Source organism: Trichechus manatus, unplaced genomic scaffold, assembly GCF_000243295.1.
Source record: "Trichechus manatus latirostris isolate Lorelei unplaced genomic scaffold, TriManLat1.0 scaffold00025, whole genome shotgun sequence".
NCBI classification, from domain to species: Eukaryota; Metazoa; Chordata; class Mammalia; order Sirenia; family Trichechidae; genus Trichechus; species Trichechus manatus.
This window is the reverse complement of record NW_004443961.1, coordinates 4,707,382-4,735,068: the sequence shown is the minus strand read 5'-3', so window position 1 is coordinate 4,735,068 and position 27,687 is coordinate 4,707,382.

Genomic DNA, 27,687 nt, shown 5'->3' with positions numbered 1-27,687 from the left:
AGAAAGCTTGTAATCATACAGATACACACAACTTGCACTAAATATTTGATCAACTTTCTTCCCCACCTAGCAGCTTGGATCCAAATGATTCTCTTTGCCAAATGCCTTCAGGGGATCCCCCTTACTTTTGTTTAAAAATATAGTCACACTTGACAACTGATGTTAACTAAAATGGTGGAAATATTCAAACTAAACTTTATAAAAGAGGGACACTTTCCAATTCTGTTCCAATTAGCTGTTATAAAAACAATACTTCTTGAATATCAACAGAATTATCTGTTTTTCTAAAGCTTTACTATGCCATTGCTGGTACACTAATAAGTGCTTGGGAATTGTTTGAGAACGGTTAGCAAAGTTATTCTCAGATGATTCAGAGTTGGCAAAATGAGCAAGCTGCGAGTTAATATATGAAAATAACTTAATCTCATCAAATATATGCTAACTATACGTCAGGTTTGTTGTCTTTTACAAAATGAAAGGTTAATGTTGAAGGCAAAGTAGGAATGTTCAGACTCCGAATTCATAACTGAACATCTCTGTGCTCAGTTTTAGGCCTTACAGTACACTGACACTAATGAGGAACAATAAAAGTAGCACATTTGGAGGCCCTAATCATTTATTGGGAGGCAGCTGGGGGGTGCAAACGGTTAAGCAATCGGGTACTAAGTGAAAGATGGGTGGTTCAAACCAACCTAGTGGCGCCTCAGAAAAAGTCCTAGTGATCTCCTTCCGAAAGATCAGAGACATTGTAAACCCTACAGAGCATGGCTGTGCTCTGTAACATATGGGGTCTGCATGAGTCAAATCAATGAGACAGCCGCAAGTTAATTATTCAGTTAGTGAGTGCATACTACATGGCAAGCATGCATCTTCAGTGGACAAAACACTAAGATCTCGGTTTACATAGGTTCCATTTCATGGGATAACTCTTTCTGCTCTTATACTTGGCACATGCCCTCTGCAAATAACTCTGTTATTTAAGTAGAATCGGGAAGTGAGGAAAAAGAAACATTTGCTGACTTAGGGATTTGCTGAAGATCTTCCCTTCCTTCTTTGATAACCTGCAGTGAAAGCAGGACAAGCACCTAGAGAGGTTCTAAGGGCACCTCTGAGACACAGAGTCAGTACTATGCAGAAATCAGCACTGACTAATGACTCAGGAAGTGTTTACTTCTCCTTTCCCAAATCCCAATGAAACGATGCAAGCAATATAGAAACAAAAACCAGTCTCCTGCAGCCCTGAATGTCCTAAGGATTGGGTGTGGGTTGTCTGCTGTTGACAGATGGGAGAAAATAATGAGAATTGACTAAAAGATACAAAGCAGGTAGAAAGACACATCTGGCACATGTGCTAACCAAAGTGACACTGCACAAATTACTTGACCACTCTCAACTTGGGTCCTCTCTCTGTAAAATGGGGAAAATTGTCACCTTAATGGAGGGTTGCAAGGATTACATGACATCACCTACGCAAAGTAAAAAAACCCTCCCCAAAATTTAATTCGAAACAAGCAGTTACTTTGGAGGACAGTCGTTCAAGAAGATTATTTTTGACACCAAGGTAACCCATAAAAGTACCTTCCCATCCTCAGAATTTTCAGAAGCCTCTCGCCAACTGCTAGTCTTAGTGAAAACCCATTAAAAGCACTTGGTCCATTAGTCTCATAGCCCCGGTGTTGGTGTTAGGTGCCATCGAGTCACATATTATCTCAAAAACTATGTTGAATTTTTAAAAAGTAAAATTAGAAGATGTTAACTATTTCCTCTTACCAATGCAACAAACAGAGAAAACGGTCATTCATCATAAAGATGTGATTTTTCATGTGTGTAGAAGCATGTGTTATCAGCGAATTCCTTCTGGGACTGTAAGATTCCACTGATTTTATCTTGTCTCTTACGCGTGTGTGTGTGTGTGTGTGTGTGTGTGTGTGTGTGTGAGCGCGTGTGATCTCCAGAGTCAAGAGATAAAGAATACATCCTGAAGTTAAAAAATTTAGATACACGTTCAGAGTCCACCAATCTCCCAGAACAGTCAAAGGAAAATAACTTCCTTGAAAGTAACAGAATCTGATTTCCCACCTCTATAAGAAGACTTTCCAATCTGGCCCTCTCCCAAGACTTAACAGGAAAACTTAGAGGCTCCTGTGCTCTCTCAGTCCTTGTCAGGATCTCTGGAAGGGACATTTAAGTGCTGACCCTTGGAGTTACATCTAAGCTTAAGATTCCCATCCCCTGCCATAAAGAATGGAAAAGTGTGCCGCAAGATTAAAACATTTTTGTACAAACCTAAAGTGATATTGTTGGAAATATTCATATTTTTACCAAGATTCCAAATACAAGTTAACAGATATCCCACCCTTGTCAACAATTTCTCCATTCACCCATTTTATTGCTATGTATCAAGATATACAGCGGGTAGAAAGCCAAATCTGGCACATGTGCTAACGAAAGTGGCACTGCACAAGTTACTTGACCTCTCAACTTGGGTCTTCTCTCTGTACCAGTGTCTCTATACCAGACACTGTACTAATTATGGCTCTGTAGGAGAAAGATGTGGCAGTTGGCTTCTGTAGAGATTTGCAGCCTTGGAAACCCTATGGGGTTGCTATGAGTGAATCAACTTGAGGGAAGTGGGTTAGGGTTTGGGTATACTAATTAATCTAATTAAAACCTTGTTTAGATTAGAAGGTTACACAGCAAGTGATCACTTGGAAAAAACTGGATTGTGAAAATATGAGTGCTTCTAATTTTATATAATTGAGTGTATTGGTCAAGCCTTGCTTTCTGTTGAAGGATATGTAAGACTGGAAAAAAATTTAAAGCAATCTATAGATTTATTACTCGATTATACAATTCAAGAATCGGGCAACACATAGCATAAAACCAAATGTTCCAAAGAAATAGGGCAGTATTGGGGTTTTTATACTCCGAGGAACAAAGACAGTTGGGAAAGTCCAGGTGGTTTTGATAGTCTTTCAGAGATTCATCAAAATGTTCCTTGAAGTCCTATCTTCTCTAGAAATGTCAGTTTTGCTAAGAAGACAGAGGACACAGGTCTCCAGAGAGTCAGTGCCTACGTAGGCAGGTTTCCAGATGGCTAGGCACCTATTTGTCTGGAATGTAGGGGTTAAAGATGTAGGATGGTGGTTACACATAAATCTAAATAAACATGCTAGTTATTACCTCTAAAGGTAAGATTATTTATTATCTTATACATTTGTTCTGTGAAACCAAGCATCGGCTATGTTCTCCAGGCTTGACATAAGTGTCTCCATTTTGTTTTCATTTTCCACATTTCTAATAAAAATAAGGTTTTGAAAAGGAGAGTGAGAAAGGTTTATATCTTAAAGAATGTAATCAATATCACTGAAGTGCATATGTAGAAATGGTTGATTTGGTGTATGTTCTCTTGTGCATATTCTCAACAACAACAACAAATAAAATATACTATAAAATAAAAAATATAAGGCTTCAAGTAATGACTAACAGTATGTGAGCATATAAAATGGTTTGAGAGTAAGGAAAGAAGGAAAGGATGAAATGCAGAAGAAGAGTGGGCCAACAGAAGCAAGGTGGGGAGGGTGGACAGGAGCAGAGGGGGAAATTCCCTGAAGGGGGTGGGGAAAAGGGTGGGGCTGGGGAGCTTGACTCAAGGTCTGAGTGGGAGCCCAAGGGCTATAAAAGCCTGGTGGAGCCAGGCAGGGAAAGCAGCCTGCAGCCAAGGATAGACCTTCCCTTGAGAAAGGCTGAAAAGCAGGTCCAGGATGCCACACCTGCTCTTGTTCCACCTGCTGAGTCTGGCTGCTGCTAAGCCAGCTTCCCAGGGACCTCTCTGCCCAGGGGTCCAAAAATTGTGAAGCTACGAGGCCGAGAGTTAGCCCGGGCACGGATCAAAATCTGCAGACAGATCAACTGGGAAAAGGGCCCAACAGGGGCAAGTCATCACTGACATCAGTCCTGGCTGTAGGTGAGAGCTCCCGCCCAGACCCTAGGTCTCATTGAATGCCCAGGCTCAGCACCTAAACTGCTGGTGCTGCTGCTTCTAGTGCCTAGAGCTTTTTGATTTGACTCTGTAACTTGCTTTCATTGAAGGGTCTCCTGGGATCTAACCAGAATGCTGGAAAGCCTCACCTGATAGGCGCTAGGTGTGCTTCATCAACCCTCAGCCAGGGGGTTGGGGGAGGACAGGAGGAAGCTCCCAGCAGTTCAATCTGCCTAAATTCACAGGAGACTACAGCCACCCTAGGACACAAGAATAAGAGCTGCAGCAGCCTGACTACGAGCTGCTGGATACGGGGGCAGCCAGAAGAGCACCTCGTTCTGAGATGTAAAGGGAGGACACAGGTGGTCTGCTGGTTGTCAAGGGCATATACGCGCCAAAGGACAGGGAAGCAGCACTGTGAGAGCTCGGTCAGGGTCCTATAAGATGGACGTGGAAAGGCCTCAGAGTCAACTATTCTCCTCATTTGTAAAGAAGCTGCACTGTGGCCCAAGACAGCAAAACCTTTCTTTCTTTTTCTTAACCCAAATCAAAGGGGAGAGCCTTGCCCTCCCACCTTTGTGAGCTGGTTCCTGAAATTCACTGGAGGAGAGGGGATGGAAGAGAAAGGAAGGGACCAGTGGCCTACAAGAGAAACCCAAGGGAAAGAGTCCAGTGAAGCTCACTTCCAGACACTCATGGGTAGACCATTTGGCGCTTTCAGGCTTTTGAAAGTTGCAATGAATTTTCTTTAAAAAAAAGATCTCAGAACTGATTGAATATAGCTCAAAAATGGAACTACACTTTTAAACAGTATGCTAGTTATTAAGAATTTGAATCGCTTCAATTTATATCTTGCAGCCTTGTTGTTTCCACTATTGAATGTTTTGTTCTGATGTTTTATTTTTTTCCATTGTCGTCAAGTCAATTCCGACTCATAGCAACCCTCACAGAACAAAGTAGAACTGTGACACAGGGCTTCCAAGGAGCAGCTGGTGGATTGGAACTGCTGACTTTTGGTTAGCAGCCAAGCTCTTAAACCACTGTGCCACCAGAGCTCCCTTATTAATAAGCCATAAAGAACAGCTTTGGTGCCCTTAAAAAGACCAGCCAGAACTGATTCAGGTTTACACTAGACTGTAAACTTCATCTATGTTTCTAATTCTTCTCTGTTAAACTCTCAAAATTGTGTAATTGGTTTAGGAAACATTAGAAGAAGGTTTATGTGACTTAAAGTTTTTTGAGGGCAGGAGACATGTTTTCTTTTTCTTTCTATCTATTCTATCTGGCAGTGCCAGAAACATGGCATTAGCTGATGAACGTTCAGCTGACCTGAATGGGCATGAAGAAGAAGGAGAGCTGGTTATGGCTGCTTTCCAGCCTCCACTTCTGCCCATCCTGGGATGCTGCTGGAGAACAGGTTCCCTGCTCGGGACACACAGGCCTTGTGTAGTGCCTCATCACAGCACTGGACAAACACCACACATGGCTCATTAGTCAGTACACACAGCACACGGACACCAATGGCTCTTTCAGCTCAGCCATTTTTGCTTAGGTTAGTGTTCTTTTAACCCTTTTCCCTCTTCAATGTAAAGTACTACTGACTTGAAGGAAATACTGTGGGGAAGAGAAATTCTTAAACAGATGTTTGAGATCTTGTATCTCAGAAGTTTTTGCCTCCTGCCTGTGAGACAGGGCAGCCAAGAATTCTGCTTTTTTAACTTTATCCTGAGCAGTAACTTACGTCCACAGAGCATTTGATAGCCTAAAATAATGAATATACTTTGAAAGCATTACTATAATAATTCAGAAGTTGCTTAGCAAAGGAAGAAAATTACTCAAGTAAGAAAAATCCACCTATCGTCACACTCAGAGTTTTGAATGACCAGGACGACTTCAGAGAGACGAACCACCAGTGTCCTGCACAGTCAAAAGTGCCATGATGAAAGCGCTAAGGGGGTCACGGGAAGAGACCACAGATGGGCCGGATAGCATAAAGCAAAACCTTGGGAATGCTGCAGTGCTTTGAGGTGCCAAACCATAAGTAAGTTAAAATGCATAGGCATAGGAAACTTACTGATTCTGTTTTGATGTTTAGCTATATTGAGACAATACCTTCATCTTGTTTATGAAAAATTTTGTAATTTTTCTGATGCTCCTTGACATGAATATTCTCTCCCCCACTTTTTAACTCTGCAGACACTGCATCATCCTCCATCAACAAAGATACAGAAAACTTAAATGTGATGTCAGAATTCACTCCTAATTTTCAAGAGGGGGTGATGGCAAATGAAGAACTTGTGAAAATCATCCAGAAGAGACAAAGTGAAGCAGAAGACAACAGCCGTTAGAATTAAAAAACTTAGGCTTGGATAAACATTCCTGAAAAACGAGAATGCAAAGTATAGAACTGAGTAACGAGTGTTGTTTTCAAGGCTGTACCATAAAAGAACTTGCAAGAGGATGCTGAGATAACTGAATAAGTCTCAGCTAATGTTCACATGTCCTCTCGATGACATGTTCACAGATTCCTCTCTCAGACACCAATGATAATTAGAACATGAGAAATCATTACTAGTGTTTCAATTTCTGATTTGTTGTGCAAGAAAACTCTCTTTACATAATTGAAGTTTCTGTTAATAAACCTTTTAATGCTAAAAAGTCTTTTCATCTTTTTTATTAGTGGCATAATTGCATTCTTTGATTATGATGGTTAAGGTTGAGTATCAACTTGGCTGGGCCATGTTTTCACCGGTTTGGCAGTTACGATGTAGTCTGGCAGTTATGTAATGATGTAATCACATCCATGATAAGATCTGATATAACACAATCTCCTCCATGATGAGATCTGCTATGAGCAGCCAGCCAGTTGAAAGAGAGTTTCCTTTAGGGTATGGCCTGCATCCAACATATATGTACATATATTTGCTTCACTAGTTTTGCTTCTCTAGAGAACCCACCACAAGACATAGATCTTTAACGCTATTAACTTAAAATGACAATAACGTCTTTATCACTTTAAGTATACAATTTATACAAGCCCTAAAAGCAGGTATAATGGACCAGTACAATTTACCAAAATATTTTCATTGATATTGACTTTTGGAACAGATGTACATAAAGCCACAAAAATTAGACCTTCCTAAAAGATTTGATAAGGTATTTTGTGTCTCAGGAAGTATTCATTGTAAACAATCAGACAGGACACTAAATCAATTTAAATTTGTTGGTGCCCATAAAATTCAAGCATTTTTCAAACTATTGGAACTTCTCTTCTCACAGTTTTAGCATTCTAAGAAACATAATGGCAAATTATGTTTTTGTTTTAATAAAAAGAAATGAATAGACATATATAGAAGAGAATAAAATACTCAGTAGGTCGTTTATTACTAAAGAACTGGCTTAGTTTAGGAACATACCTGATGCTTACTATTTTGGAATTTACAAACTATTTCTGTAAGCAAAATAACTGTGAAATTCATGTGGAAATTTTTTAGAACACTAAATATAAATGGTTTTCATAGAATTTAGCCAGTTTTTTCAACTTACATACTCATAAATTTTTATCCAGTATTTGTACAGGAAGTGCATTTCAATAATGTGTTAATCTCCTATATCAAAATCTTATACAGAATGAGAACGGATGAAGACAGCAAATTCCATATTCCAAATGCCGATACATAGCTTATCATAAACAACCCTCTGAGGTATACTAGGTCTTCATCAAGACCACCTTGGAGAGCTTCAGTACAGGGCTCCAGAACCTCAGAGGCAACAAGCTGCTCTCTGAAATACTGAGGCAACCCAGATGATGCCCAACCCAGAAGAACAAGGGAAATGCCCAGGAAACTTAATGCCTGACAGGAGAAGAGGCAGCTAAAGATGCAGAAGGCAGGCCCCCAGACCCCAGCCTCAACGATCTACCTCAATACAATACATGGCAACAGAGTTCCTGTAATCACAAATTACACTTACTGCCTCTGATTATATGACCAAGTTTTAATGGTATAAAGTTAATATGAGGTAAACCATTTAGTTGTAGTTGTTGTTGTTAGATGCTGTGGAGTCAGTTCTGACTCAAAACAGAACACTGCCTAGTCCTGCACCAGCCTCACAATTATTGCTATATTTGAGGCTTTTGTTGCGCCCAGTGTGGCAATCCATCTTGTTGAGAGTCTTCCTTTTTTTTGCTGACCCTCTACTTTACCAAGAATGATGTCCTTCTTCAGGGATTGGTCCTTCCTGATAACATGTTCAAAGTATGTCAGACGAAGTCTTGCCATTCTCGCTTCTAAGGAGCATTCTGGCTGTACTTCTTCCAAGACAGATTGGTTCATTCTTCTGGTAGTCCATGGTATATTTAATATTCTTCGCCTACACCATATCTCAAATACATCAATTCTGCTTCACTCTTCTTTATTCATTGTCCAGCCTTCATATGTGTAAGAGGTGACTGAAAATACTATAGCTTGGATCAGGTGCATCTTAGTCCTCAAGGGGAAATCTTTGCTTTTGCACACCTTGAGATCTTTTGCAGCAGATTTGCGCCATGGGATATGTCGTTTGATTTCTTGACTGTTGCTTCCATGGGAGATGATTGTGGATCCAAGTAAAATGAAATCCTTTACATCTTCAATGTTTTCTCCATTTGTCATGATGTTGCTTATTGGTCCAGTAGTGAGGACTTTTGTTTTCTTTATGTTGAGGTGTAATCCGTTCTGAAGGCTGTAGTCTTTGATCTTCATCAGTACTTACTTGCATCAAGTCCTCTTCACTGGCAGCAAGCATGGTCATGTCATCTGCATATAGCAGGTTGTTAATGAGTCTTCCTCCAATCCTGATGCCATGTACTTCTTCGTATAGTCCTGCTTCTTGGATTATTTACTCAACATACAGATTGCGTAAGTAAGGTGCAAGGATACAACCCTGAAATACAGCTTTCCTGATTGTAAACCACGTGGTATCCCCTTCTACTGTTCAATCAACTGCCTCTTGATCTATGTGCAGGTTCCTCATGAGCACAATTAAGTGTTCCGGAATTCTCATTCTTCGTAAAGTTATCTATAATTTGTTATGATCCACTAAGTTGAATGTCTTTGAATAGTCAATAAAACAGAGGGAAAAATCTTTCTGGTATTCTCTGCTTTCAGCCAAGATCCATCTCACATCAGCAATGATATCGCTCTTCTGAATCCAGCTTGAATTTCTGGCAGTTCCTCGTTGATGTACTGCTGTTAACTGCTTTGGAAACCCTGGTGGCGCAGTGGTTAAGAGCTAGGTTGCTAACCAAAAAGTTGGCAGTTTGAATCCACCAAGAGCTCCTTGGAAACCCTATGGGGCAGTTCTACTCTGTCCTGTAGGGTCACTATGAGTCAGAATCAACTATATGGCAACGGGTTGGTTGGTTGTTGTTTTGTAACCGCTTTTGAATTATCTTCAGTAAAACTTTACCTCTGTGTGATATTAACAATATTTGTCAATAGTTTCAGCATTCTATTGAATCACCTTACTTTGGAATGGGCACAAATATGCATCTTTTCCAGTTTGTTGCCCAGCTAACTGTTCCAAATTTCTTGGCATAGATGATTGAGCCCTTCCAGCGTTGCATCTGAAACATCTCAATTGGTATTCCATCAATTCCTAGAGCCTTGTTTTTGCTAATGACTTCAGTGTAGCCTGAACTTCTTTCTTCAATACCATTGATCATGGGCTACCTCCTGTAATGGCTTAACAATGACCAATTATATTTGGTATATTGACTCTGTGTATTGATTCCACCTTCTTTTGATGCTTCCTGCATCATTCAATTTTTCGCACATAGAATCCTTCAATATCGCAACTAGAGGATTGAATTTTTTCTTTGGTTCCTTCAGCTTGAGTAATGCAGAGCGTGTTCTCTCTTCTGGTGTTCTAACTCCAGGTCATTGCACATTTCATTGTAATACTTTGTCTTCTAGAGCCGCTCTCTGAAAGCTTCTGTTCAGCTCTTTTACTTCATCATTTCCTCCACTCGTTTTAGCTACTCTATGTTCAAGTGCAAGTTTCAGGGACTATTCTGATATCCATTTTTGTCTTTTATTTCCTTCCTGTCTTTTTTAATGACCTTTTGTTTTCCTCATGTATGATGTGCTTGATGTGATTCCACAACTCAACTGGCCTTTGGTCATTTGTGTTCTATGCATCAAATCTACTCTAGATATGATCTCTAAATTCAGGTATACACCCTCAAATAATTAGCTGATATCTTTACAATATCTAATTCTTATGCTACAGAGAGTTTGTCTTAAACTCTCATGAGAAACTGATGATTGTAATCTTAATTTATTTCTTATATAAAAAATTTATGATATATATATGTGGAAACCCTGGTGGCATAGTGGTTAAGACTTCGGCTGCTAACCAAAAGGTCTACATTTTGAATCCACCAGGCTCCCCCTGGAAACCCTGTGGGGCAGTTCTACTCTGCCCTATACGGTCGCTAGGAGTTGAAATCAACTCGATGGCAATGGGTTTGGTTTTGTTTTTGTGCTATCCATTAAGATGGTGCTCCCCGTAAATAATAGAAAACCCACAGCAGTGTCTTTAGAGAAGCCCAGGAAGTAAGCACTTGGCCTTGGTTCAGCATCTGAATGAGGCCATCAGGCTCCTCCCACCTTTCCAATCTGCTGTCCTGAGCACATAGGTCTTCCTCCTTCTGATCCCCATCACACGGTCCCTAGATGGCTGCTGTGCCACCAGGTATCAGGCTGTGTTTCAGGCAGGAAAAGAAGGAGAAACAAGAAGGCTGAGTACCTAGATCAGGAAAGCAAAGTTTTGCCAGAAACCTCGACACTTGTGTTTATACCGTATTACCCAGGACTTTGTCACATGGACACTGTTAGATAAAGAGACACTGAGAATTCATTTTCCACACTTGACAGCCTTGAGAGTTGAGGTAGGCAAGGGAGAAGTTTCTAGAAAAGGAGAATGGGTCATGCAACGTATAGTTTCCCTCATGTTTATTGCTCTTATACCTACAATGACTCATCAAAGACACTCCTCTCTATCTATTAACCATCACCATTCAGATTAAGGCACAGCTGGAGCTAGACTCAGGGATACAGTTGAAGAAAGAAAGAGGGCTTTGGAATCAAGTAGACATGGGTAGTAATCTTAACTCTAGTACTTAGCAAGAGTACGCAAGAACATATTCATATTCATTTTCTCTGTCTCTCTCTCTCTTCTCTTCAAAAAGTTTCCTTGCTCCTTTCAAGAAGTTGTGCCTAGTGGGCTGTGAAGTCTCAATTTGCCTGTGGTCTTAACAGTAGGGTAAGCCTACATCTGGCCGATGTGGTAGCCAAAGTGGCACTAGACAAGTTACTTGAACTCTCTCAACTTGCTTCATCTCTCTGTAAAATAGGGGGAATCATCACTTCACTGGATAGTGGCAAGGAATATATGTGACAACTCATGTAAAGTGCCTAATACACAATAAGCACTCAACAAATGTATGTTGCTTCCTCCCTTCTCTTTCCTACCTTACTGTCTTCTTAGTGGTGCTTCATGATCCACTTGGCTCTTACGCTCCCAGACTACATGGAATATGTTTCAATAGTTCTGAGATCTTTGAATTGAAGTCTATGTCTTCATATCTTTGTATGCATTATGGCCAATAACCATAACCAGCTGCTGTCATGTTGACTCTGACTCATGAGGGCCCCAAGTATGTCAGGTAAAACTATGCTCCACAGGGTTTTCAATGACTGATTTTTTCATAATTAAATTGCCCTGCATTTATTCTGAGTTGCCTCTGTGTGGACTCGAACTGAACTGCCAAACTTTTGGTTACCACCTGAACCTGTTAACTGTCTGCATCACACTGAGATTCCTCCCTCATGACTAAAAACACCAAACTAAACCCACTGACTTCCAGTTGATCTGACTCATGTGAACCCCATGTGTTAGAGAGGAGAACTGCTGCATAGCATTTTCTTGGCTGTAATCTTTATGGAAGCAGATTGCCAGGACTTTCTACAAATGATTTTCTGAACAAATAATTCTTTGTTGCTGTCTTAAGCTAGTTCTCTAGAAAAGCAAAACCAGTAAAGCATATATATATATAGAGAGAAAGAGATTTCTATCAAGGAAATGTCTCACACGATTGTAGAGGCTGGAATGTCCCGTCTCCCTGGGTCAGGACAGAGGCTTCTCCTGATTCCTGTAGAGGTCAGACCAAAAGGAGACAGATGCAGGATCCAGAGCAAGCAAAAGCTCACCAGCCTTGCCAGAAAGTCCACTTATATTTGATGCAGGCCAGTGAAAACCTTATGAATAGCAGCTGAACACTGTCTGATTCAGTGCTGGAAGATGAGCTTGGAAGGCATTCAAAATATGACTAGGAAGAGCTGTCATGTCAAAGTAGAGTCAATCTCAATTATGTGGATGCAGTAAAGCTTTTGGGAACTTCATTTGCTGATGTGGCACAACTGAAAATGAGAAAAAATACTTACAAATATCAATTAATAATTGGAATGTGGAATGTAGTCATTATGAACCTAGGAAAATTGGAAGTTGTCAAAATGAAACAGAACACTTAAAGATAAATGTCCTAGGCATTAGTGAACTGAAATGGACTGGCACTGGCCATTTTGAATCAGACAATCATATGGTCTACTATGTCAGAAATGGCAAATTGAAGAGGAACTGTGTCGCATTCATTGTCAAAAAGAACATATCAAGATCTATCCTGAAGCACAATCCTGTCAGTGATAGTATAATATCCATAAGCCTACAAGAAACACTAGTTAATATGAGAATTATTCAAATTTATGCACCAGCCACTAATGTCAAAGAAGAAGAAACTGAAAAATTTTACCAACTTCTGCAGTCTGAAATGTATCAAACATGCAACCAAGATGCACTGATAATTACTGGTGACTGGAATTCAAAAGTTGGAAACAAAGGAAAAGGAAATACAGCCTTGGTGATAAGAAACGATGCTGGAGATCACATGACAGAACGTTGCTCTTGACCAACAACCTATTCACTGGAAATACCTCTTTACAACAACATAAAAAATGACTATACGCATGGACCTACCAGATGGAATACACAGGAATCAAATCGACTACATCTGTGGAAAAAAATGATGGAGAAGCTCAATATCATCTGTCATAGATTGAATTGTGTCCCCTCAAAATATCTGTCAACTTGGCTAAGCCATGATTCCCAGTATTGTGTGATTGTCCACCGTTTTGTCATCTGATGTGATTTTCTTATGTGTTGTAAATCCTATCTCTATGATGATGAGATGGGATTATCGGCAGTTACAATTAATGAGGCAGGACTCAGTCTGCATGATTGAATTGTGTCTTGAGCCAATCCCTTTGAGATATAAAACAGAGGAGCCAGTAGAGAGACATGGGGAACTCATACCCCCAAGAAACAAGAGCCAGGAGTGAGCATGTCTTTGGACTCCAAGGTCCCTGTGCTGAGAAGCTCCTCAACCAGGGGAAGATTGATGACAAGGACCTTCCCCCAGAGCCAACAGAGAAAGACTTTCCCTGGAGCTAACACCCTGAGTTTGGACTCCTAGCCTACTAGACTATGAGAGAATAAAATTCTGTTTGTTGAAGCCATTCACTTGTGGTATTTCTGTTATACAAGCACTAGATAACTGAGACATCATCCATCAGAACAAGGCCAGGTAGCAACTGCAGAACTAACCATCAATTGTTCATATGCATTTCAAGTTGAAGTTAAAGAAAATTAAAACAAGTCCACTGGAGCCAAAGTATGACCTTGAGTACATCCCACATGAATCTGAAGGACATTTCAAGAATAGATCTGACACACTAAACACTAATGACTAAAGACCAGATGAGGTGTGAGATGATATCAACAATATCATATACTCAGAAATCAAAAGGTCATTAAAAAGACAGAAAAAAAGAGAAGTCCAAAATAAACGTCAAAAGAAACCCTGAAACTTGCTCTTGAATGTAGCGTAGCTAAAACAAAAGGAAGAAATTATGAAGTAAAAAAGCTGAATAGAAAATTTCAAAGGGCATCTTCAGAAGGCAAAGTAAAGGATTATAATGAAATGTGTAAAGACCTGGATTAGAAAACCAAAAGGGAAGAATTTGTTCAGTATTTCTCAAGCTGAAATAACAGATGAAAAAATTCAAACATGGATTGCAATTCTGAAGTATTCTATAGGCAAATAATTTAATGATGCAGGAAGCATCAAAGTAAGATAAAAGGAGTACACAGAGTCACTGTACCAAAAAGAATTGGTCGATGTTCAACCATTTCAAGAGGTAGCATATGGTCAAGAACCAGTAGTACTGAAGAAAGAAATCTAAGCTGCACAAAAGGCACTGGCAAAAAACAGGGCTCCAGAAATTGATGGAATATCAATTGAGATGTTTCAACAAACAGATGCAGTGCTGGAGGTACTCACTTGTCTATTGCAAGAAATTTGGAAGACAGCTACCTGGCCAAGTGACTGGAAGAGAAGTACATCTGTTCCCATTCCAAAGAAAGATGACCCAGCAGAATGCGGAAATTATCAAACAATATCATTAATATCACACACAAGTAAAATTTTAGTGAAGATCATTCAAAAATAGTTGCAGCAGTACATTGACAGGGAACTACCAGAAATTCAAGCCAGATTCAGAAGAGGACGTGGAATGAAGAACATCATTGATGATGTCAGAAGGATCTTGGCTGCAGGCAGAGAATACCAGAAAGATGTTTCCCTGTCTTTTACAGACTATGTAAAGGCATTCAACTATGTGGGTCATAACAAATAATGGATAACACTGAGAAGAATGGGAATTCCAGAACACTTAATTGTGCTCATGTGGAACTTCTACACAGATCACGGCACAGTCCTTAGAACAGAACAAGGGGATACTTCATAGTTTAAAAACAGGAAATGTTTGCACCTGATTTGTATCCATTCACCATACTCACTCAATCTGTGTTGTCAAAGAACATTGAATATACCATGAGCTGTCAGAAGAATGAACAAATCTGTCTTGAAAGAAGTACAGTCAGAATGCTCCTTAGAAGCAAGGATGGCGAAACTTCATCTTGCATACTTTGGGCATGTTATCCGGAGGGACCAATCCCTGGAGAAGGATACCATGCTTGGTAGAGCAGAAGGTCAGCAAAAAGGAGGAAGACCTTCAGCGAGATGGATTGACACAGTGGCTGCAACAATGAGCTCAAACATAGCAACTGTTGTGAGGGTGGCACAGGACCAGGCCATGTTTCCTTCTGTTGTACATAGGCTCACTATGAGTTAGAACCAACTCGATGGCACCTAACAAGAATAACATTCAATCTGTATGCTGAGCGAATAATCCCAGAAGCTCAACTATATGAAGAAGAAAGCAGCATCATGACTGAAGGAAGACTCATTAAAATCTATGAAATGCAGATGACACAAACAACCTTGCTTGCTGAAGAGGACTTGAAGCACTTATTGGCGAAGATTTAACAATGTAGCTTTCAGTGTGCATTACACCTCAACATAAAGAAAGCAAAAATCCTCACAACTGGACCAATAAGCAACATCATGATAAATGGAGAAAAGTTTGAAGTTGTCAAGGATTTCATTTGACTTGGATCCACATTCAATGCCCACAGAAGTAGCAGTCAAGAAATCAAAGGATGTATTGCATTTGGGCAAATCTGCTGCAAAAGACCTCTTCAAAGTGTTCAAAAGCAAAGATGTCCCCTTGAGGACTAAGGTGCCTCTGACCCAAGCCATGGTATTTTCAATCGGCTTATATGCATGCAAAAGGTTGACGATGAATAAGGAAGACCAAAGAAGAACTGATGCATTTGAATTATGCTGTTGGCAAAGAATATTGAATATACCATGGACTGCCAGAAGAATGAATAGCTCTGTCTTGGAAATACAGCCAGAATGCTCCTTAGAAGCGAGGATGGTGAGACTTCCTCTCAAGTACTTGGGACATGTTATCAAGAGGGACCAGTCCCTGGAGAAGGACATCATGCTTGGTAAAGTTGAGGGTCAGCAAAAGAGAGGAAGTCCCTCAACAAGAAGGATTGACACAGTGGCTGCAACAACGGGCTCAAATATAGCAACAATTTTCAGGATGGTGTAGGACCGGGCAGTGTTTTGTTCTATTGTCTACTTGGTCGCTATGAGTCTGAAAGGGAATCAACTTGACAGCACATAACACAAACAAGGACAACTAGAGAAATGTATGCTTATAAATGACAGAAATACCAATTACTTAGAAATATTTAGCTACTTAAAATTTGTGCCATATAAGATATTTATTTCCTTTGACCAATCTAACATGTTATACTTGCGCATTATCTGTCTTGGGTAGAGAGGAAATTAAATGTTTCTACAGCTAAAGCTAACATTCCAAGATTAGGAAAAAAAAATTATGTAAAAACACTAAATGGTTTAAAGGTATCAAGGTGTTTTTAAATTAAGAAGCTACTATGTATTGGTGCATAATTTCAACTTATTAAAAGTAAAGCTATTTTACAAAATGTTCTTTTAAAATAGGAGACAATTTTTAGATAGCAAGTTTGGTGTACAATTGAGAGACATCTGCAAATCCATTTCTAAAAAAGCAATTATTGAAGGAAGGAGTCCCTGAATAGCACTAATGATTAACACGCAAACCAAACGGCTGGCGGTTTGAATCCACCCAGAGACGCCTTGGAAGACAGGCCTGGTGATCTATTTTCAAAAGGTTATAATCATGGAAAACCCTACGGAGTACAGTTCTACTCTGAAACACATGCGGTCACCATTGATCAGAACCCAATCAATGGCAGCTGGTTTTGGTTTTGGATGAGAGCCTATGGATTAATTTCCAAAATCTGTCAACCCATAAAAATACCTCCCACACCTTTACCTGAGAAGCCTCTCCTAAAATGCTTGTCTAAGTGGAAAAAAAAAAAATCTAAAAGTACTGGCTCTGACCAACCCATAGCTCTAGTCAGGTTGTACTTGAAGAGCTTCATGATACCCAGCATTTCACAAATTATGACTGGCCCTCTTCCAATTAGAAATGCTTGCGATCATATTTTTTATTTGGAAGTAAGAGTATTTATTAGTTTATTTTGAAACAACCTTAACTTCCTTCAAGCCCTCAGGATCACCTGAGTGGAACCAAGCTAATTAGATTTTGAAGACAAAAAAAATAGGAATTTAAAAATGTGGTCCTACTTGAACTTAAAAGGCTTATTGTACTCTTTGAGGGTTGTCAACTGAGCCCAGTTCCTCAAAAATAGTGTCGACTTCTTTAAAAATTTAAAAATGATAAAAATATCCTCTCGCTAAATATGACACATGTAGACTAAGAAAATCATCCTGAAGATATAAATATTTTGTGCAGGAACATACAATAGTAACATACTGTAGGACTCCACTATTTTTTGTCTTGTCTCTGTCAAAAATAAACAACTCAGAATACCATTAACAGACTGCTATGAAGTTTTAATAGACAGCTTTAAAATCGGGCAGTACCTCATTAGCTAGTAAATCACGGCTCCATTAACTAAGATCTTCAGAGTACTTATATATAATTTAGAAACCATTTCAAGAATACATCTGACTCATTAAACATTAATGACCGAAGACGAGATAAGTTGTGGAAGGACATCATACATGAAGAAAGCAAGAGGTTTTTTAAAAGACAGGAAAGAAAGAAAAGACCAAAATGTATGGCAGAAAAGACTCTGAAACTTGCTCTTCACTTAAGCTAAAGAAAGAATTAATGAAATAAAAGAGCTGAACAGAAGATTTCAAAAGGCAGCTTGAGAAGACAAAGTAAAGTAATAAAATGAAATTTGCAAAGACTTAAAACCAAAAGGGAAGAACACGATCAGCATTTCTCAAGCTGAAAGAACTGAAGAAAAAATTCAGGCTTTGAGATGCAATATGGCAAAGATTATACTGGAAAGGCACTGAACAACGCAGGATGTATCAAAAGAAGACGGAAGGAATACACAGAGTAACAGTACCAAAAACAATTGGTTGACGTTCAGCCATTCCAAGAGGTTGCATATGATGAAGAAACAATGGTACTAAAGGAAGAAGTCCAGGCTACACTGAAGGCATTAGTGAAAAACAAGGCTCCAGGAATTGATGGAATACCAAATGAGATGTTTCAACAAACGGATGCAGCACTAGAGGTGCTCATTTGTCTATGCCAAAAAATTGGGAGGACAGTTGTCTGGCCAAACAACTGGAATAGATCCATATTTCTGCCAATTCCAAAGAAAGATGATCCAACAGAACGTGTAAATTATTGAACAATATCACACACAAGTAAAATTTTGCTGAAGATCATTCAGAAGCAGTTGCAGCAGTACACTGACAGGGAAGTGCCAGAAATTCAAGCTGGATTCAGAAGAAGTAGAACAAAGGATATCATTGCTGATGTCAGATGGATCTTGGATGAAAGCAGAGAATAACAGAAAGAGGTTTACCTGTGTATTATTGACTATACAAAGGCATTAGATTGTGTGGATTGTAACAAATTATGGATGACATTGCAAAGAATGGGAATTCCAGAGCACTTAATTGTGCTCATAAGTAACTTGTACATAGACCAGGAAAAGAGTCATTGGAACAGAGCAAGGGGATACTGCGTAGTAATGTCAGGAAAGTTGTGGGTCAGGTTTGTATACTTTCACCATACTTATTCAATCTGTATACTGAGCAAATAATCCAAGAAGCTGGACTATATGAAGGAGAACCAGGCATCAGGATTAGAGGAAGACTCATTAAAGAAAAGGAGGAAAACCATCAACAAGGTGAATTGATACAGTGGCTGCAACAATGGACTCAAGCATAACAAGGATTGTGAGGATGGCACAGGACTGGGCAATGTTTCGTTCTGTTGCACATAGAGTCACTGTGAATTGCAAGTGACTCAATGGCACCTAAAAACCACAATAATTTTGTTGCACTTCTAATAATAAACACACTGCAGTGCTGTATTTCTTTGTTATTTGAATGCTTCCTAGCCTTCGGCTGGCTGCACAGGTGTGCTGTATTATAATCACTTCCACCATCTTCACAGCTACTAATGGACATAATTATGTGCTTTAGGGCGAGATAATTGCCTACTGAGATATGAGAAACAGTTACTGTTTTATCTTGGAATGGCAAAGAGTAAGGATTATTCACTAGTAAGTATAGAATAGCCCATCAGGAGATGGTCACACATCCTGAGCAGGGAGCAATGAGTATGGTCTGTGCCCTCGGGAGAGCTGCAACACTAAGAAAGAGGCAAGGTGGGCAAATCCACATTTATCACTAAGTTTGTGCCAAGGATCTGCAGGAATTCAATTCCCAACTGGAAGTGGATCCATGCCTCACCCTCCCAAATTTCCACTCCTCATCACCAGCCACTTCAGTGGCAATTCCTCTGATCTTAACCACCCAGAGTTAGATCAAAACTCATCCCCACCATCCTGAGTTGGGTAAAAACATCCCTAGTCACCTCAGACCAGGTCACCGGGGAGCAGTTGTAGGCTCAGGAGTCTGCATAACTCCCTGCACTTCAGACCAGCTGGCTTCTCTCTCTCTCTCTCTGTTGTCCCCTGTGATTAGGTCACAAGTAAGACTCTATCCTTCTTTATAGACAGCCCATGCAGTCTTTCTCTATCACCCAGTCACCCAGAGCTGCATCTACACAAATCAACTCTGTACTGCCAACCCCTGCTGATTCATTGCCAACATGAGTTTGTTAATTCTCTAATAGCTCACGAAATTCATGGCAAACATGGAAATACTACTTTCTAAACCTACTGATTCAATTGGTTCTAAGATTAAACTTACCTTGTAAAGCATGAACTTTTCCTTTAGCATTTTTTAAATTGTAGTAAAAACACGTATAACATTTGGCAGTTTAACACTTTTTACAAGAAGAATTCAGTGACATTAATTACTTTCATCACGTTGTCCATCATCACCATTATCGATTTCCAAATTTTTCAGTCACCATTAACAGAAACTCAGTCCCCCCTAAGGAATCACTCTCTCTCCCTCCTGTCCCTGGTAACCACTAATAATAAACTTTGGTCTGTATACATCTGCCTATTCTTGATATTTCATGTAAGTGGGATCATACAATGTTTGTCATTTTGTGACTTATTTCACTCAGCATGATGCTTTCTAGTTTTATCCATGTCGTAGCATGTATTAGAACCTATTTCTCATTATGGTTGAATAATATTTCAATGTTTGGATATACCATATGTTGTTTACCCGTTTGTCTTTTGATGGACACTTGGGTTATTTCCACCTCTTGACTGTTGTGAATAATGCTTCAGTGAACTTTGGTATACACGTATCTGTTTGACTTTCTGCTTTCCAATTGTTTGAGTATATACCTAGGAGTAGAATGGCTGGGTCATATAGTAGTTCAATTTTTAACTTTTTAAAGAACTGCCAAATGGTTTCCCACAACAGCATACCACTTTACATTTTCACCAGCAATTAATGAGTGTTCCAATTTCCCCACATTCTCACCAACACTAGTTATTTTCTTTTCTTCTGATAATAGCCATCCTATTGAGTGTGAAGTAAATCATTTAATTTTAAAATGATTTAACTAGGGCTCTAGATCCTGGTTTATTCATTTAGTTTTGACTTATACAAAAGACACTAAACTCAAAACCATTTGGAAAAAAACTCCACTCTTCAATTTCTTTGTTAATGTTCATGTTTTATATGTACAAGGCACCAAAGATTGACTGGTATTTTACTAGACACTAAATTAAAATATACATCCTGCTATTATTTAAAAATAATACTTTAGATATTTATTTATCATCTATTATTTTTAAAAATTCATTTTTCAAGCCTCAAGTGGTATTTAAAATGGATAAACAGGAATAGTACCTATGCTTCACCAGCAATCTTCAGTAGGGCAGCATTTCAGAACTGGTATTATTATTATTATTTTAATTCTCAGGAAACAATTTATTGGTTTCTTTTATTTGTTTCTCCCACTAGAGAAGCATCACTTCTCTGGACACTGAGTTTTCAAACCCTATCATATTTTTATTATTAGTTTTACTTTTGGAGAAAATAAACACAGAAAAAAAATTCCCATTCCATATTTCTACACATAATGATTAGTGACACTGGTTACATTCTTCACATTGTGTCAACATTCTACTTATTTCTGTTGTGACTGTTTCATTTCAGAACTGGTATTTTAAACTTGTGCATCTGCTTTGATTTTAAGTGGGTGAGGTAATAAAGGGCTCCAAAATGTCTCTTTCATTCTCAAAGGATGAAGGCATGTGCTATATATGTGTATACGTTAATTATAAAAAGCCAAACTCTAGTTAGATTAAAGAGTCAAACTATATGTCATTGCTGAGTGTTGGCTGTGTAGCAGACACTGAGAGAGAGAAAAAACTTTGGTGTGATGGAAAGGGCACTGAACTTGATTTCCCAAGACTTTGCTTGGTTCCAGCAATGTACTGTATTCAAAAGTTCTTAGCAAATACCTTTCGGAGCAGAGCGCAGACCAGACACCGTGCTAATTGTGTTGTCATAAGGCATTAATTACTCACAGAATAAACAAGACAGAGATGAACAGAACAGCAAACATTCTCATCAGATAAGGATCCCTGAGATTAAGCTCCTGTCCCAGAGTATATTGTTATAGCACATTTTCTTATTCATCTAGTGCTGATATAACAGAAAATACCATAAGTGGATGGCTTTAACAAAGAGAAATTTATTCTATCACAGTCTAGGAGGCTTGAAGTCCTAATTCAGGGTACCAGCTCCAGGGGAAGGTTTTTTCTCTTGAAAATCACATCATGTGGCAAAATGGTGGACAATTACACAATACTGGGAATCATGGCCTAGTGAAATTGACACACATTTTTGGGGGACAAAATTCAATCCATGACACACGTCCATACGCGCCTCACTTCATGTCCTGGGAGAAGAAATCCGAAGCTGCTCTCTTCCAGGTAGTACTAACAAACAGCCATGTTTCCATGCCAAACACCATGTACAGACAGCCAGTAGGGGAAAGGTGGGAAAAAAAGGTAAAAAAAAATTGGAAGCTCCACTGATGGCAATGGACGTCATTCATTGCACCTGTTTAGACTGGGTAACCATCTCCCTATGGCTATTCTAGATCTACTGTCATCAGGAACATTCCTTCCTCTTTTACCCCACTAAGACAGCTTAACAGATTTCTGGATTTTTTCAGAGGGCAATCATCTTTCCTAAACCACATACTTTACTTTGTGTCCGTTAGTAGCTAGGGCGACGGTGAGCGAGATTATAACACACCTGTGCATTCAGTACATCCCAACAGAATCTTAGTAATTGTGAGTTCTCTGCAAAGTTACTTTAGAGTCTTACTCGTAAAATGGGATAAATACCTCCCTTAGATGATGGTTATGCAGGCAAAATGAAGTGATTTTTTTTTGTAAATTTTGCTGGAAACTGGTGAATGTGAAAGTATTAAGAGCACAGCTTTACAGACTTATTGCCTCTGCTTGAAATCCCTCGCAGGTGATTGAACATCTGACCCTCCATCAGCTCAAATGTTATTTAGGGGTGCTAGTGTTACTAAGGAGCCCTGGTGGTGGTGCAATGGTTAAGAACTCACTGCTAAGCAAAAGGTCAACAGTTCAAGTCCACCAGATGCTCCTTGGAAACCCTATGGGGGAGTTCTACTCTGTCCTGTAGGGTCACTATGAGGCAGAATCAACTCGACAGCAATGGGTTAATGCTACTAATCTGAAAGAGATGCTAGATGGATAAAAATGAGACAAAGCATATAAGTATTAGGCAAATCAGAAGCACTCAATGAATGTTCCCTATTATTACTGTTCTCTGTTTATTGACGTTTCCCAAAGCTTTCCCCTTTATTGCTTTTTTTCTCTCTGCCTTGTAAGTTATATTTTACAAAGGAAAAACCAATAGCTGACTGCAAATCCTTAAAGTCAACCAATTGATTGCATCCCACAATTTTCAAAAAAATACTTCTCATTTCCTATAGGCAAAATGAACATACATACATACCACCACTCATCTGCCAATTTGTCATACTGTGGTGGCTTGCATGTTGCTGTCATGCTGAAACCTGTGCCACCAGTATTTTAAATATCAGCTAGGTCTCCCATGATTAACAGGTTTAAGCAGTGCTTCCAGACCAAGACAGACAGACCAGGAAGAAGGGCCTGGTTGTCTAGTTCTCAAAAACTTAGCCAGTATAAACCTTATCAATTGCAGCGGAACATTGTCTGATATAGGGCCAGAAGATGAGCCCCTCACATTGGAAGGCACTCAAAATAGGACTGGGGAAGAGCTGCCTCCTCAATGTACAATCAACCTTAATAATGTGAATGGAGTCAAGTTTTCAGGACCTTCATTTGCTGATGTGGTACACACCAAAATGAGAGGAAAAGAGCTGCAAACGTCCATTAATAATCGGAACATGGAATATACAAACTAGGAAAATTAGAAGTCGTCAAAAATTAGTGAGCTGAAATGGACTGGTATTGGCCATTTTGAATTGGACAACCATATGGTCTATTATGCTGGGAATGACAAATTGTAGAGGAATGACATTGCATTCACTGTCAAAAAGGACATTTCAAGATCTATCCTGAAGTACAACACTGTCAGTGATAGGATAATATCCATATGCCTACAAGGAAGACCAGTTATTACGACTATTATTTAAATTTACACACCAAAAACTAATGCCAAAGATGAAGAAATTGAAGATTTTTACCAACATCTGTAGTTGAAAGTGATCAAAAATGCAATCAAGATGCATTGATAATTACTGGCAATTGGAATCTGAAAGTTTGAAACAAAGAAGAAAGACTGGTAGTTGGAAACTATGGCCTTGGTGATAGACAATGCCGGAGATCACATGATAGTATTTTGCAAGACCAATGACTTATTCATTGCAAATATCTTTTTTCAACAACATAAATGGTGACTCTCTGGATGGAATACACAGGAATAAAATCTACTACATCTGTGGAAAGAGACAATGGAGAAGCTCAATATTATCCATCAGAACAAGGCCACGGGCTGACTGTGCAACAGACCATCAATTGCTTATATGCAAGTTCAAGTTGGAGCTGAAGAAAATTAAACCATCCACCTGATTTTAGAGACAATCTCAAAAATATATTTGACACAGTGAAAACTAATGACAGAAGACCAGAGAAGTTGTGGAATGGCATCAAGGACATCATACATGAAGAATGCAAAAGGTCATTAAAAAACAGGAAAGAAACTAAAGAACAAAATAGATGTCAGAAAAAACTCTGAAACTTGCTCTTGAACAGAGTCAGTAAAGCGAATGGAAGAAATGATGAAGTACAAGAGCTGAAGAAAAGATTTCAAAGGGAGGCTCATAAGGGCAAAGCAATGTATTATAATGAAATATGCCAAGACCTGAAGTTAGAAAACCAAAAGGGAAGAACATGCTAGGCATTTCTCAAGCCAAAGAACTGAAGAAAATATTCAAGCCTTGAGTTGCAATACTGAAGGATTCTATGGACTAAAAATTGAACAATCAAGGAAGCATCTAAAGAAGATGGAACGAATACATAGAGTCAACTCTACCAAAAAAAAATTGGGCAACGGTCAACCTGGCCAACCTTCTGGAAGAGATGCATATTTGTGCCCATTCCAAAGATAGGTGTACACATATTTGTGCCCATTGCAAAGATAGGTGTACAGCAGATGCAGAAATTATCGAACAATATTATTAATATCACACCAAGAAAAATTCTGCTGAAGATCATTTTTAAAAAGTTGCAGCAGTACATCGATAGGAAACTGCCAGAAATTCAAGCCAGATTCAGAAGAGGACATGGAACTAGTGATATCATCACTGATGTCAGATAGACCCTGGCTGAAAGCAGAGAGTACCACAAAGATGTTTACCTGTGTTTTATTGACTATCCAAAGGCATTTGACTGCGTGGATCATAAGAAATTATAGATAACATCGAGAAGAATGGGAATTCCAGAACATTTAATTGTGCTCATGAGGAACATGTACACAGACCAAGAGGCAGTTGTTCAAACAGAACAAGGGGATACTGCGTGGTTAAAAATCAGGAAAGGTGTCTATCAGGGTTGTATCCTTTCACCATGCTTATTAAATATGCTGAGCGAATAATTGGAGAAGGTGGACTATATAAAGAATGTGGCATCAGGACTGGAGGAAGACTCAATAACCTGGGGTATAAAGATGACATAGCCGTGCTTGTTGAAAGTGAAGAGGACTTGAAGCACTTCCTGATGAAGATCAAAGACTACAGCCTTCAGTGTGGACTACACCTCAACATAAGGAGAAGAAAAATCGTCACAACTAGACTAATAAGCAACATGATGATAAATGGAGAAAATACTGAAGTTTTCAAGGATTTTATTTTACTTGAATCCACAATGAAAGCCGATGGAAACAGCAATCAAGAAAGCAAACAACACTTTGCATTAGGCAAATCTACCTCAAAAGACCTCTTTGAAGTGTTCAAAAGCAAAGATGTTACCTTGAGGACTGGGATGCGCCGAAACGAAGTCATGGTGTTTTCAATCGCCTCAAATGCAAGCAAAAGCTGGACAATGAATAAGGAAGACTGAAGAATAATTGATGTATTTGAATTATGATGTTGGTGAAGAATACTGAATATAGGTGCAGGAAGAATGAACAAATCTATCTTAGAAGAAGTACAGCCAGAGTGCTCATTAGAAGCAAGAATGTTTAAGACTTTGTTTTATACACTTGGGACATATTATCATGAGGAAGGACATAGCTTGGTTAAGTAGAGGGTTAGTGAAAGACAGGGAGACCCACAAGAGGTGGATTGACACAGTGGCTTCAACAGTGGGTTCAAACATAGCAACAATTTGGGATGGGGCAGGACCAGGCAGTGTTTCTTTCTGTTGTACATAAGGTTTCTATGAGTCGATACCGATGCTACAGCACCTAACAACAACAAATCACATAAGGGGCCTTTTTTGAACTGGGCATTCAAATGACCCTTCACAAAAATGTATAAAGTCAACTAACACTTAGGTATACATTTAGTTACATATGTAACAAATAAAACCTACTGAACAGAACAAAAGTTGAAATCAGGGCCACCCTGGAAAATCCAGAACACAAGGTATCTTGGTGTGCGGGGGAATGGGATGTTCAGAGAAAACATTTGATTCTTCTCTCTTGGGAATAGGGTGCTCACAGAAAATATTTATCTTTTTTCTGAATAGACCCTTCAGAGAAAACATTTATCTTTCTTGGGAAGTGGTCCTATACATTCTAAATAGCTGGTTATTTGGTAAAATAGACTGAATCTCTGGAAGTGAATGAGAAGATCTCTTCATTCACTGAATGAAATGAGATGAGTATGACTCAAAGAACAGATATTCTACACACACCAAACTCCACTCCACAGCCAGAAAGAGCACTTCATTGAAAATTAAGATATCATTTATTAGAAACCACTGAATCATAGATGAAGGAAGTTTGTAATCACACAGATACATACAACTTGCCCTAGACATTTGATCAATTTTCTTCTCCACCCAGCAGCGTAGTTCCAATGATTCTCTCTGCCAAATGCTTTTAGGGGATTACCCTAACTCTTGTTTAAAAATATAAGCAATCACACTTTACAACTGATGTTAACTAAAAAGGTGGAAATATTCAAACTGAATTTTATAAAAGAGGGACACTTTCCAATTCTCTGTAACACATGGGGTCTCCAAGAGGCAAATCAATGACATAGCAGCAAGTTAATTATCCACTTACTGAGGGCATATTACATGGCAAGCATGCATCTTCAGTGGACAAAAAATTAAGATCTCGATTCTCATAGTTTCCATTTAATGGTATAACTCTTTCTGCACTTGTCCTCAGCACATGTACTCTGCAAATAACCCTGTTCTTTAAGCAGAAACAGGAAGTGAGAAAAAAGAAAGGTTTGCTGACATAGGGATTTTCTGAAGATCTTCCTTCCCTTCTTTGATAACCTGCACCTAGAGAGGTTCTAAGGGCACCTCTGAGACATAGAGTCAGCACTATGCAGAAATCAGTACTGACTTCTGACTCAGGAAGTGTTTACTTCTCCTTCTCCAAATCCCAATGAAATGACAGAAGAAATATAGAAACAAAAAACAATCTATTGCAACCCTGAATGTCGTAAGGATTGAGTTTGAGTTTTCTGCTGGACATTGCTGATTCCGTTCTGATGTTTAGCTATATTGAGACAATGGCTTCCTTTTTGTTTATGAAAAATTTTATAATTTTTCTAATCCTCCCTGACATGAATATTCTCTCCTCCGCTTCTTTAACTCCACAGATATTGCTTCATCCTCCATCAACAAAGATACAGAAATCTTAAATATGATGCCAGAATTCATTCCTCACCTTCAAGAAGATGTGACTGCAAATGAAGATCTTAGGAAAATCATCCAGAAGAGACAAAGTGAAGCAGAAGACAACAGCCCTTCCGAATTAAAAAACTTAGGCTTGGATAAACATTCCAGAAAAAAGAGAATGCACAGTATAGCTTTGAGTAACAAGTGTTCTTACCAAGGTTATACCCTAAAAGAACTTGCGAGAGTATGCTGAGATAATTGAATAAGTCTCAGCTAGTGTTCACATGTCCTCTCAATGACATGTTCACAGATCCCTCTCTCAGACATGA